At 32.8% G+C, this 13,471-nt stretch overlaps 1 protein-coding gene across 1 annotated transcript in view; it reads right to left on the bottom strand.

The window, feature by feature from the left end:
• The window catches only part of LOC114334762 (pleckstrin homology domain-containing family G member 5), a 1,826,648-nt gene that overhangs the window by 1,738,026 nt on the left and 75,151 nt on the right, over positions 1 to 13,471 (bottom strand). The gene's annotated exons all lie outside the window — the stretch shown is intronic.

The following is a 13,471-nucleotide window of genomic DNA, read 5'->3' as shown; positions in this document are numbered from 1 at the left end:
GAATCATTAAGCAATGATTGCCAAATTTGGAAATCATTGTACAATTTTGAGGCTAGTGGTTTACCCCTCGAGACACCCTGTAGGAAGGACGAGGTGCAAATGTGCGTACGCATCGGAATCATATTGTAGTCTCATGTTTTGTGAACGTTTTGGATTTTAAATGTCCCCTATATCTTTAGAAACAAAGGAAATATGTAGTTTTACTCTTTAACATGTGTTTTAACTGAAACAAAACTAAATTAACAATAAAAAATAACAGTTAACAAAACTTTAAAAACAGAAAGGCACATAACGTAAACAGTTCTGACCAATACCTATAGGAGTTATATTTGTCGACCAAGTGAGCGGCATGCACAGCGCAACAAAAGAGAGACGAGATTGTTTAATGGAGGTTCTGTGATGTTTTAGAGTGGAATTTCCTAGAGAGTAAGAACGGATTTGGTGTCTTTACGTGGAGGCTCTTTAAATAGCGAGAGGTACATTACACAGATTTTCTTTCTTTGAATACTTTGTTCCTTTCGCACTTTATATAGGAGATAATTTTTCATCTTAGTGTATGATCAGTATCGCATGTCGTCAGTTAAAACACATATTAAAGTGTAAAACTGTCTAGTTTCTTCGTTATTAAAGATATTAGAAAAATTAAAAAAATTAAATTTTCACAAAATATGTGACTACAACATAATATCGATGTATACCTTTGTACCTTTTTCTCGCTAACTTGCGTCTCAAACTTTTGTTTCGGTTAAATTAAAACACATGTTAGACTACAAAACCGTTTATTTTCTTTGTTTCTAAAGACATCAGGGGCAGTCAAAATACAAAATGTTGACAAAACATAAGACTACGATAAGATTTCTATGTCGTATACTCACATGTGTACCTCTTACTCCCTACGGGGTGTCTCAAACTTAACATAAGAAAAACATTTCTTTTTTTCCAACCGGTATAAATACAAAAAAGAAGTTTGAGTAAAACTTTATATAACTGTGTATATACTAAAGAAAATTCTACAATAATAAAAAAATCAGCGGTATCGGTTAGTCTGTTCACGAAAAAATCAACTATGAAAATGAGCATAATTTTCTATATCCCTAACTTATGCCTCGCAGTGTTCACGTTTAAAAATGGATACAAAAAAACTGATATTATTAGGTAGTTCGAAAAAATAGTTGTAGAACCTTTTAGGATCATCAGTAAATAAGGAAAAAAGCACTGAATGAACCAAAAACATATCTTCCAGTATTTATGGGATTAACCTAAAATACTTTTTCCACCTACCTCTACAGGAAGTATACTTTTGGATTGTAGGGAGCAAAGTTGTACTTTTCCTCCCTAGGGAGGAAAAGTAAACGTGACGTCATGGTATTTCATTCATGAAACATAACTTATTGACGTCCTGTACAATATCTATTTTCTATTACATAAGTATCTATACATTTTAACGTTTATTTATAAAGCACACTGTATTTTGCAGAATGGTAAAAAACAGTAAATTGTTGTTTTGATTTAACAATGTTTACATTAATAATTTGACTTATATTTGACAGTTGACAGTTATATTGTACCTACTTGTTAGTTTTAGTTCTAATAAATTTTGTTGGTTAGTTACATAAAGAAATTATTTAAAAATGACTTGTTATTTGAGGAAGGTGGAAAAACCATTTGTATAACATGGGAGTAAAGTACCTTTTCCTCCCTTAAATTATTACTGCCAGACGTGTAGCGGAGGAAGCTTCATTCTCGGGAGAAAAAGTAGCACTTTCCTCCCTTGTTATACAAATAGCTATTCCTTTTTGGGTCATTTTCCTTCTTCGAAGGGACGTAACATTACTGTTTTAACAAATAAATACATAATACATCCATTTTTAACTACATGTGTCTCTACACTGATGACTTTACAAGACGCATTCAGTGTGAATGTTAATGACTAATGACTGACTTGAGTCGACTGAACTTAACTCGACAGGACTGGACTCGATTGGAATCACTTGGTGCGAAATGAGCCTTCGTTGGTTTTTTGGGCATTTTAAAATGAGAGTAGAAATCCTAAGTTATGATTCTTGTAATACATATTGTATTCTTTAAGTCGACCAATAATCGATCTTCTATTATATTACCACTACCGAGATTTGATCATGACCTGTCGTCTTGATGTTTGTTGTGAGATTAATTACTTACAATAATTATTGTCTTGTTGTGTCTCAACCTTTATAAACCTAATCTCGTTTCATTATTAATTATGGTTTTTGCCTCTGTAAAGATCTTTAGTCGTGGCGACTGACAGAATATGCCTTATGCCTTATATATAATTATTTTTTTAATTTTTGAATAAATTTTATCAACCATCCTCCAAGTGTTTTAACTGCGGAAGAAGAATTTTATACGAAATTTTTTCAATAAAATTTTTTCAATAACAAAATGGGATCCCTATTTATTAGTGGTAATGTATAGTTTTTGACCATAGCTCTGATAGGCTATTAATTATGTACTTTAGAAAGGAACTACAACGTTAACGGAGTTTTATTGTATCATATTATGGTTAATGGACCTCTAAATATGAAAAAACTCGAAGTGATACCATTTAAAGGGGTGCCTTTTGGAGAAAGGGGTGAATTAGTCCCTAGGCACAGGGTGCATTAGGGTGAGTTCTATTCACTTTTGGTACAAACACATCTACAGAAAAATTGTTCCAGATTAAATTTACTCTCAAAATATCACCTTTTAAAGTCAAAAATATTTTTTTTACAAAAATATATTAAAAAAAAGCAAAAAAAACACGCAATTTTGTTTTTTGCCCATAAATTTACGGGGATATAGGTAAAGGCATTGCTTCGCATAAAAAACTTCCGTATTTTCTCTTTAAAGTGACTTTGGTAGAAGTTTCTAGGTTTTATAGTTTCCGAAATATGATTTATCAAAATTCGCCGCTCACAGCATTTTTGTGCGATTTTCCCCACTATTTTGCAAACATTATTCTGTAACTTTTTTCTACGCATTTCTAGGTAGGATCATTTAGTAGAAATAGAAGGTAATTAGTAATTACCATTAAAATGGTCTATTATATAAGTTTGTACGACTATTTTTAACCAAGTTATGGTTTTTCAAAGTTTTATACTTTTAACAATTTTTGATATTTTTTAGTATTATTTTCTAAATTTCTCATTATAACATTTTTTTTGTACATTTAGATGTATACATTGTACAATAAAAAGGAAGCTTATTTTCTTTACGTTAAAATGGTGTATTGCAACAAATTCTAGGACTATTTTTAAACAAGTTATCCCTAGGATATCCAAGGGTACCTATCCGTAATTTGAGAACAATTTTGAATTTTTTTTAATTAGAGGAATATAATTGCATATTAGAGCCTAATTTTTAAGTCCAAATAACTTTCATTCAAAACACTTTTCGATAATGTGAAATATAAAGGTGCTTTACTCTTTGGCGAAATTCATATTTTTTAACATACCTCGTATACTATTGATAAAATCTGATATCTGATAATTGCATCTTAGATTTTAGACTACGCAGAGAATGTTATTAAGAATATTTTTTTTGCAAAATTATGATAAAAAAGTTTTCCATAATATGGTTTCAAATTAGTGATACATATTGCATATGTCACACTTTAAAAAAGCATATCTTGTTTAAAAATAGCGCTAGAATTTTTTACAATACACCACTTTAAAGTAAAGATAAACAGCTTTCTTTTTCATTCAGCAGTGTTTATATCTAATTGTACAGGAAAAAAGTTATAATCAGAAATTTAAAAATAATCGTACTTAAAACATATCAAATATAAATATAAAATTTTGAAAAACCATAACCTGCTTAAAAATAGTCGTACAACGTTATACCGTAAGGTAGACCATTTTAAAGGTACATAGTTTATTTCTCTTTCTATTCCATTGTGTATATCTAAAGATGCGTAGAAAAAAGTTACAGAACAAAGAAAAATGTTTACAAAATAACAAGGAAAATGGCCCAAAATCGCCGTGGGTGGCGAACTTTGAAAAATCATATTTCAGAAACTGTAAATCCTACGGACTTCATCAAACATCATTTTAAAGAGTATGGATGGAAGTTTTTTTTCTGTGAAGCAATGTCTATACCTATATTCTCGTGGAAAAAACTTATTGAACAAAAAAATTGCTTTCTTTCGTGTTTTTTTTTTGCTTTTTTTAATATATTTTTGTAAAAAAAGATATTTTTGACTTTTAATTGTAATATTTCGATAGTAAGTTTAACCTGGAACAATTTTTTTGTAGACGTTTTTGTACCAAAAGTGCATAGGACTCACCCTAATTTACCCTGTGCCTAGGGACTAATTCACCCCTTATTTTAAAAACGCACCCCTTTAAATTGTAGCAGTCCGCGGTTTTTTCATATTTAGAGGTCCATTGACTATAGGAAACAATAAAACCCCGTTAACGTTGGAGTTGCTTTTAGCTCTCTTATTTTGAACATAATCAATAGACTATATTATAAAAAAAAATATTTTTCTTTTACCATTCATTCATTTGTCGTAAGTGTGCATGAAAACATATCAGTATTTTTCGATAATTAGATGTTTGACTTATTAAAATAACTTTCTGCAGACAACACTACCCAATGTATAGGAATCACCCCGTAATGCATCTCTGTCGGTGGCTTTATATAATATGTGATTCCATCACAATAAACTTTGTGGTTTACGCTGTACTGCATAAAAATTCCTATGGTTTATTTAATAGCCAGAGGAAAACTAAAAATACATATTCGTTCTCACAATAGTGACCATAAAACAACCATACTGCTTTTATTATACTTAGTTTTAGTTTTAGCATTAGATTTATTATCCATTAGTAATTATCACGTTTGTTGTTTGCATTTTCGTACTATTTCGTCCCCATTTTATATCATCATAAGATGTATAAGAGATATTATATTGTAATTAAATAATGTTCTTTGAGCTCTTTTTATTTTTTTTATATACGGCAGGCTGCTAACCTAACCCTACAACCCTCCTCCTTTATCGGACCGGCAACATCACTCATCAAGCTACTCGATACACTTAGTGAGTAATGCAGGCGGAGTTTATTTGTTTATTTATTATATAAATTTATTAAAAATGAATAATCCTTTTCAATTTCGTTGCAAAACGAAAACACAGCCGAACCATATTCTAGTCCAATTAGAGAGTGCTGCAAGCACCCCTACCGGTTTCGAAACTTATTAGTCTCTCATCAGGAGGCACATATGCTGCTCTCCCTGATCCAACCAAAACAAACCCCAGCGTGCAGTCCCGGATTGCAACGAACGAAATGGCATAGATGCCCTAGCGGCAACTGCTAGCAAAAAGACTAAGTTTTCACTCTAATGGCATATAAAACAACATAACGCTATTCTACATACCACCAGAATGAAAACAATGGGAACCTTCTCTGGTTACACCTCCGAGGCTTCTACAATTTGCAAGCCAAACGGATGCTGAGACTAAGGAAGATGAGGGAATTCTACAATTTACAATTCACGTCCCATCTGCTCAGCGCGGTAAAGTTCCAACGAGAATGGTTCCCTTCATACTCCACACAGAGTAAATGTAAATCAAAAATGAATAACCATTTTCAATTTTGTTGCAAAACGAAAACACAGCCGAATCATATTCTAGTCCAATCAGAGAGTGCTGCAAGTACCCCTACCGGTTTCGAAACTTATTAGTCTCTCATCAGGAGGCACATATGCTGCTCTCCCTGATCCAACCAAAACAAACCCCAGCGTCCTGATGAGAGACTAATAAGTTTCGAAACCGGTAGGAGTGCTTGCAGCACTCTCTGATTGGACTAGAATATGGTTCGGCTGTGTTTTCGTTTTGCAACGAAATTGAAAATGGTTATTCATTTTTGATTTACATTTACTCTGTGTGGAGTATGTAGGGAACCATTCTCGTTGGAACTTTACCGCGCTGAGCAGATGGAACGTGAATTGTAAATTGTAGAATTCCCTCGAAATAGAAATATATGCCGACGGATCAGAAGATGGAGAAATAAGGAAGAGAATAACGCAGGCAAACAGAGCTTATTTTGCCCTCTCCCATATATTTCGGTCAAAAAGTGTCCACCGAAATACAAAGATGAGAATCTATAAAACCTTAATTCGACCAATAACATGCTATGGCAGTGAAGTCTGGGTGCTGAAAGAAACATCCAAAAACAAACTCGACACATTCGAAAGGAAAGTACTTAGGAGAATACTAGGACCTGTGAGGGAAAACGGAATCTTCAGAAGTCGATACAACAACGAGCTTTATCAACTTTATAAGGAAACGCCCCTGTTAGACTTCATTAGATTACAAAGATTGCAATGGGCCGGACATGTGATAAGAATGGGAGAGGATAGGCTACCAAAACGAGCACTGAATGCTAGAATGCAAGGAAAGAGACCGGTTGGGAAGCCACGAAAGCGCTGGGAAGACACAGTAAACAGCGACGCACAAGCCCTTTTAGGAGTCCGTGTATGGAGAAGAGCAGCCACAGACAGGCAAGGGTGGAGGCAAAAAATAAAGGAGGCCAAGGCTCAATTTGGGCTGTAGTGCCGTAGAAGAAGAAGAAGAATTCCCTCATCTTCCTTAGTCTCAGCATCCGTATGGCTTGCAAATTGTAGAAGCCTCGGAGGTGTAACCAGAGAAGGTTCCCATTGTTTTCATTCTGGTGGGATGTAGAATAGCATTATGTTGTTTTATATGCCATTAGAGTGAAAACTTAGTCTTTTTGCTAGCAGTTGTCGCTAGGGCATCTATGCCATTTCGTTCGTTGCAATCCGGGACTGCACGCTGGGGTTTGTTTTGGTTGGATCAGGGAGAGCAGCATATGTGCCTCCTGATGAGAGACTAATAACTTTCGAAACCGGTAGGGGTGCTTGCAGCACTCTCTGATTGGACTAGAATATGGTTCGGCTGTGTTTTCGTTTTGCAACGAAATTGAAAGTGGTTATTCATTTTTGATTTACATTTACTCTGTGTGGAGTATGAAGGGAACCATTCTCGTTGGAACTTTACCGCGCTGAGCAGATGGGACGTGAATTGTAAATTGTAGAATTCCCTCATCTTCCTTAGTCTCAGCATCCGTATGGCTTGCAAATTGTAGAAGCCTCGGAGGTGTAACCAGAGAAGGTTCCCATTGTTTTCATTCTGGTGGGATGTAGAATAGCATTATGTTGTTTTATATGCCATTAGAGTGAAAACTTAGTCTTTTTATAAATTTATTAATTTATTTATTATATGAAAAGGGAATATCACTGGATTTAATAAAAACTACTGAGAATATAAATTTATAAAGATAGCATAGCTATGGTAAGATGTAAGGGAAAACTATCGCAACCTTTCAAGTATGAAACTGGCATCAGACAGGGTGATTCGCTGAGCCCAATAATATTTAATCTGATAATGGATGAAATCATAAAGAAAGTTAAAAAAAGAAGAGGATATAGAATGGGAGAAAAGTAAATAAAGATAATCTGCTATGCCGACGACGCCATAATAACAGCCGAAAATGAAGATGACCTACAAAGATTAATTAAAGAATTCGAAGGCACGGCTCTCATATACACCATGGTGATCTCAACAGATAAAACTAAATCGATAGTAATATCAGCGGAACCGAGACGATGTAAATTGGTTGTAAATAACAAAATAATAGAACAAGTGATGGAGACGGAATACTTGGGAATAAAACTGTCCAGCTCGGAAAAGTTGAAGAACAAGTACAAAAACAAGTGAACACGGCGAACAGAGCAGCAGAATGTCTCAACAACACAATCTGGAGAAACAAATACCTCACAATGGAAACGAAAACCAGGATATATAAATTAACAATAAGACCAATAATGACGTACACAGCGGAAACAAGAGCAGATACGGCGAAAACACAAAGACTACTGGAAACAGCAGAAAAGAAAGTCTGACGAAAAATAACAAACCAAACTCTAAGAGACAGAGTAAGAAGTGAGGACTTACGAGCGAGATGTGGTATAGAATAAATAAACATGTGGACCAAAAGAAGAAAAATAGAAGGGAATCAACACATAGAAAGAATGACAGAAAATAGAATAGTACGAATATAGCAAGAGACAAATCGCCAAATTGAAGAAGAATGAAAGACTGAAGATGATAAAAAGTAAAAACAAATTAAAATCTTTGATACGCCCAACGAATGAACTTGACATTGAAAAATATGTCACCAGTAGCTTACTCAGGAATACAACAAGAGAAGATATAAACAACCTTAACGAAGAAATAGTAGATACAGTAACACAAGCACAGGAAAAATTTGGCCCTAAACATGGAACAGAACAAAAAATTAGTAAAGAGACGAAACAAAAAATGGAAGATCGTATAGTGCTGAAAAGTCAAGAAAATGTTGACTCACGACAAATAAACATCATCAATAAAGAAATCTCTAAAGCCATCAGATGGAAGAACAAGAAAATCATAAAAACAATAGAAGAAAACAAAAGCATGAAAGCATTGAGGAGACAAATGGAAAGTGGCAAAAAAGAAGTCTTCCAACTTAAAGACAAAAATGGAAATATAGTCTCAGATAGATCATGCATATTACATATAGTGGAAAGTTTCTATGAAACTTTATATAAAAGTCAAGTTATTCCAGAGCTCATCGAGCCATCAATACAAAAGGTAGAGAATGTAGGATCGGAGGATATACCGATATGTCACGGGAGTAAAAATTCAACATGCCCTCAAAAATATGAAAAATAATAGAGATCCAGGAGAAGATGGTGTAGTCATTGGGACAATTAAACTAGGAGGTCCACTTTTGATGTCACGAATCCAAACACTTTTTAACCTATGTATGTCTGAATAATGAAAACATTCCAAATAAATGGAAGAATCCGGTTACAATCCTCCTTCGTAAAAAAATAGATAAATAAAATCTTGAAAATTATAGGCCGATCAGCTTGCTAAACCACCAATACAAGCTGTTTACTCGAATACTGGCAAACAGACTGGAAGCAAAACTCGATTTCTTCAGTCGGAAGAACAGGCGGGATTTCGATCGGGACACGAAACAAACGACCATTTGCAATGCCTTAAAACTCTAGTCGAAGAGTCTATCGAGTATAATAGACCACTGGCTCTTATCTTTCTTGACTTCCACAAAGCATTTGATACAGTGGAAAAAGGATATTAGACTAAGAGCCGGAATAGGTGAAATTTGCTAATCATTTCAGGCACGATAAAAGTCTATAACTTAAATAGTAGAACCTAAAAGAAAACGTTTGAACACTGTGCCATCACTTTTCAGTGGCACATGCGTCGACAGTGGCGCATCAAACTTTCCACTTTTGGACCGGATAAATAAATTATTTATAAATTGACGGCATAAAGACGCAAGGAAGATATTAAAAATATAAGATATAAAAACTATATGCCATACAAAAATATTGGCTCTGCGGCGTAAAAAAAATTTCATTTTTCGCATATTTTCATTGATAAAAAAATTATAGAAAACTGTAGGGCGTGTATGGTTTTAAGTAAATATATTTATTTCACAACTATATTTTACTATGCCGTACAAATTCACTGGCCCAAATGCAGTTTTAAAACTTGCTCAACCCTCACTTTTTACGTAGAATAAGGTAATTTATTTCAGGCACCCTAAAACCAAAACATTTAGAAGGATATTAAAATAGTCCCCAAATTATTATGCCGTACATTTTGAACGGCACATGAGGTCACAGTAGGAAAATGAATTTTCCGGTTATTGTTTAGTAAAAAAATTTTTGTCTTTTTTCAATTTATTAAAAATAGACTATTAAAAAGCTAATCCCGTATAAATATTGTGGCACGATGAAGCAAAAAGTCTCCAAAATCGTTTGCATATTAACTGCAATAATTTTTTTCATGCATTGTTTTTAAATTTTTGTACGCGCGGCTACCTCACAATCTACTTTGTTTACTTTGCCTTACAAATTATTTTTTAACTTTCAATAAAGCCTTGTATATTTTTAAAATAATTCAACACAAGAAAGTGTTTAATACATAATAACCCGAAATTAAAAAATTAATATTAATTTTTATTTACTTTATACTTCTTTAGGCGCAATTGGTTATTCATCAAGAGAAAAGCAACTTCTTAAGTTCGTACACATTTCGTATACACAAAGTACCTCTTTATTATATAATAATATTCTATAAATATAATAATATTATATATTATATTTATATATAATAATATTATTATTAATTAAAAAAATAATAATCAATCGTGAAAACCATTTTGCTAATGATTTTAGGCACCGTAAGAATCTATAACTTAAATAGTAAAACCTAAAAGAAAACGATGCGCGGGAATTCCGTGAATATTTTTAAAATTCACTACATCTAGGTACAGCTGCACTGGAGTTAGGTGGTGGCTAGGTTAAGTAAGTCCGGAGCAGTCCATTTTACGAACAATGGGAGGTAGTCATACAGGAAATCGTAGGAGTCTTTGATATTATAATAATTACTTCCTGTATGACGACCTACCCTCGTTTTTTATTAAATAAATGAAAGGGGTATTCAAATAAAATAAAAAACCAAAAAAAGCATATTTTTTATAAAAAAGACCCATTAAATATGTGATAAAGATACGGATTTATAAAAGCGTAAACATCGTGAATTAGAGGGGTGATGCATAACTTTTGAAACTATGTGTATAATTACAGTTATGTGTGGTTATGGTTATGGTTTCAAGTTTATTTTTCGGATAAAACTACTGTAGCATCGCAGATTTAAAATTCGTTTATTTCGAAAACGGTTGAGTTTAGCGAGATGAATGTAGTACATATATCTATTTTAAGTAAAAATATTAAGAGTATAAAAGTTTTGACTCAAAAATATGTAGAGTGCGGGATACAAAAATTGGAGGTATTAAATGAGCGCTGAAAGACGTATGTGGCGCCCTCTGAAAAATACATCATTTTTGGTGACGAATTTAGATTTCTCTTTTCAAAAAACCCCGCTTACGAAATTTCGTGTTGTTGTCCCATGCCTGCCAGGAAATATTCAAGAATAAATAAAAAAAAATTATTGACAACCTGTATTTCAGTTATTACCAACTTTCCTACTAAGGTAAGAGCTTAAATCGACATATAAAAAAAACTGAATTACCGTGTTCAATAAGGATTAGCTATACCTTCTTTATGTGGATTATTCGAAATTGTACCGATTGATAATTTTTGTTCTGAGGAACCTCAAGCCACGAATCTGAGAATTCTGTGCATTGGTGTGAACCTGCTTCAGTTAATAGTAAAAAATAGCACATTTAAATATCCAGTAACTGGGATCAGTTATAGTATTAAACATATTTTGAGAAAAACAGTAAACGTTTGTCAAATTTTTGTGTGCATAGGAATGCCTGGAACTTTGACAAAACAGGGTTATCGAGAAAATTCAAAATTTGAACCCCACTGTATATAAATGTTCCATTAAAAATGAACGGCATTATATTTTTTCATCATCATTTGATGTTGTTAATGTTATAAAGTGTGTGCCGTACAGGAATATATGATTTCATAATGTGATGAAAATTACTTTGGAAGTCCTACTTATTTTGGGAAACCCTATAGTTAAAAATGTACGGCATGAACATTTTTGTCATTATTAGTCATAGAATATTCTAAAACTATGTGGAAATATGATATTAAATATTATTATAGTAGCTGGGAAATGGATTTTCCAAATAGTAAAATTGAAAAAAAATAATTATTTGTATTCACCATAAATTTTTTTTGTGTCATTATATTAGTACGGCATTTTTACATACAGTTTATAAAGTATAATAACTAGCTTCTAAAATTTATGCCGTTCAGGAAATAATAATTTTTCACTACAAAAAATGGCGTTTAGTATAGGACACTCAAGATTATGGAATAATTATTTTTTTGCCAAATAATTTGTACGGCACTCAGGTTTTTCATCATTTTAGAGCATAAGTAATACTCTGAAATCAGTGCCGTACTCTTCTAAATCATTTTTGGCAAATGGGGTTGAAATGAGAAAATTTACATAAGGGTTGAAACTGTTTGAGCCAGTAGATTCATACGGCATAATAAAATATAACTTTAAAATATACATATTTACTTAATATTATGCATGCCGTACAGTTTTCTATAATTTTGTTATCAATGAAAATATGCGGAAAATGAATTTTTTTTATGTTGCAGAACCATTATTTTTGTACGGCATATAGTTTTTATGTCTTATATTTTTAATATCTTCATTGCGTCTTAATGCCGTCAATTTAAAAATAATTTATTTATCCGGCCCAAAAGTGAAAAGTTTGATGCGTCACTGTCGACGCATGTGCCACTGAAAAGTGACGGCAGAGTGTTCAAACGTTTTCTTTTAGGTTATACTATTTTAAGTTATAAAATCATATGGTGAATAAAATGTAAATGCAAACTTTTCCTATACGGCTCTTAGTCTATATATCTTAAAAGCAATATCAGAATGCGGAATAGACCACAGGTATGCGAATATTATTCGAAATATCTACGAAAATGCGACAACTGTTTTAACCTCCATTGCATGACTGAGAAGATAAAAATTGGCAGAGGGGTGCGATAGGAAGATACCTTGTCGCCAAAACTATTTATAACAGTCATGTAGTACGCATTTAAATGACTAGAGTGGGAATCAAAGGGTATTAACATCGATGGAAAGATATTAAATCACCTCCGATATTCTGATAACATTGTTCTCATAAAAGACGACTTAGGAGAAGCTAGAGTAATGAACAACTGCAGCAAATAACACAGAGAGTCGGTTTAAAGATAAATTATGGAAAAACAAAAATGATAACCAATCTCGTCCCCAATGAGCTGATAGAAATCGAGAAATCGCCCATACAACTTGTGGAAAAATATGTGTATTTGGGTCACGAAATAAGGTTAACGCGAGACAACCAAACATGCGAACTACTCAGAAGAATAAGTTTAGTTTGAGCTGTATTCGGAAAAATGAGAGAGTTCTAGTCACAGATTTAGCCGCGAATTGTTTATTAATTTTTTAAAAAATGACAATTATCGTTTTGTATAAATAATAATTTTAAAAATATCGTTATATTCGTCATTTTACTTTGATCAAATATGTTTCTTTTTTGTTTTTGATTATGATGAATCCAAGTATGGCATATGGCAACCATCAGATATTAAACTTTTTCAATTTTATACCCGGTATGCAAAAATATATGAATTTCGCTTAACAGTGAAGTACCTTTACATTTCACAATATTTCAATTAAAAGGATGTAATTGAATATTGAAACATAATTTTTATTTCCAAACAACTTTTCTTAATAAAAATTTTCGACATTATGAAATATAAAGGTACTTTACTTTTGAGCGAAATTCATATTTTTTAGATACCTCGTATAAAATTAATAAAACTTGATATCTGACGGTTGCATCTTAGATTCAATACAATGCAGAGC

Source organism: Diabrotica virgifera, chromosome 4 (assembly GCF_917563875.1).
Source record: "Diabrotica virgifera virgifera chromosome 4, PGI_DIABVI_V3a".
Classification (NCBI taxonomy): domain Eukaryota; kingdom Metazoa; phylum Arthropoda; class Insecta; order Coleoptera; family Chrysomelidae; genus Diabrotica; species Diabrotica virgifera.
Note: the sequence above shows the minus strand (reverse complement) of the source record. Positions and strands in the feature narration are given on the sequence as shown.